A 1845-nucleotide genomic window follows, 5' to 3' on the forward strand; every position below is an offset into this window, starting at 1 on the left:
TCTTTCAGAGCTTCAGTTTTCTCACCTGTAAAATGAGGATATTAGGACTCAATTCACATTGTTTTAGGATTAAAGGACGTAAGACATGTAAAAGTCTTAGCACAATGACCTATAAGCATTTAGTACACAGTAAGTGCTGTCACTAGCTGGATCTTACCTTCACTCCTACCCTCCCACAATCTCATTCATCCTCATAGCTGTAAGTCTTATTTCTTCCTATAATTAGTCAGGGCCACCACACCATTAAGGAATGCAGTCCTCACTGGTAGGTTTGATCTGATCTTCCCTGAAGACTCTTATGTTTAAGATTCTCATCCCACCACACAGGAGGCTCCTTCCAAACTGCTTGCAGTTCTAAATTGCCAGTCTGTTTCAAGTTCTGCTTACACTGCTAACTTTATTGGAAATGCTCTCCCCTTTTCCCAAACTAAGAGAAACTCATCTTCAAAATTCTCTCTTCAGTAAAATCTTTCCTGTTGCCAAGGCAGATCTGAATACAGAAGCACTCTTCATACAAATGAGGAACTGGAAACTCATAACCAAGGTCACCAACTAATAAATGACAGTAGTGGTGGTAATGATAGCAATAGCAATAATACTTTACACATATGCAGTGCCTTGCTGTATATAAAGTTCTTTCCTATAGTAATTCATTATAACTTTACAGTTCTGGGAAAAAAAGAATAATTTTCTTCTTTTTTTACATATCAGAAAACTGGTCACAGAGAGTTTGAGAGATTTGTGCAACTTGTGTAGTTGAAAGCACAGTCATGTGGGATCCTAGACCCTAGATCCTGTCATTCTCAGTCCATGGACTTTTCTTTAAAAAAATTCAATTTAATAAATAAATAAAATTACTGAATAAATGAAAAAATAAAAATGGCTCCGGATTTATTTTGTTGATACAGGGTATCTCATTCTAAAACTTTGAGCATATCATGAACAGAAATAAAGTTGAGGAGCAGCCCTTCTTAAATGCAAATTTTTCTCTCTCTAAAAATTACTGAACCAACTGCAAAGTCATCACTAATTTAAAGGGACCAAAGTTAGAGCTGATTTAATGATAGTGATAGTTACAAAGCTTGCACACGCTGTGACAGAAGATGCAAAATTCCAGAGGTAACTAACTAACTAGATCAAGCCCTAAAACAATTCGTGAGCAAAATAATTTTGTGAATTCCAGAGAAGTGGGGTCAAGGAGTCCTTGGTAAATGTAAAATTACCCATACAATTTACACATTTCAGAACATCTGAGAAATGAGTGAAATCATGATGATATTTACCAGGTGCAAACTGACATCAGTTAAATGCAATGTTCCACTAAAAAGAAAGACAGGAATTATGGAAACTGCATCTTGATGTAATTTTCTGTAAATTTCCCAGGAGTTTTTAGTGAGCTGTTCTCCTAATAAGGAAGCTGTCAAACAGCTAGAATAATGAAGGGGAATCGAAAGGAAGGGAGGCTTGAACAGATATAGGAAGTATTTTAGAAAGACAAACAAGTCTCTAAAATTTACATTAAGAGTGAAGATTTCCTCTGCTTATAGGAACACTTCTATGGTCAAATGTGCTGAACAGCATTACTAACAGAATTACCTTATTTGTCTCTGCCAGATAATACACAGTCATCCATCTAGCTAAAATTCTAAATTAACAGTGCCTAACATGCTCTAGGAACTCAATGTTTGAAAATAAATAAGACAAAGAATCAATCTAATCCTGAAAGTTCACTATGAATGGTAAATGAATTTCAAAAAATCAATTTTAAGTACCTACTATGTAATAGATGCCATGCTACGATCTAGCCATTTGAAACAAATTTTAAGTGTTTTGGCATTTTAATGC

Source organism: Carlito syrichta, unplaced genomic scaffold (assembly GCF_000164805.1).
Source record: "Carlito syrichta isolate Samal-C Ts95f unplaced genomic scaffold, Tarsius_syrichta-2.0.1 Scaffold305270, whole genome shotgun sequence".
Classification (NCBI taxonomy): Eukaryota; Metazoa; Chordata; class Mammalia; order Primates; family Tarsiidae; genus Carlito; species Carlito syrichta.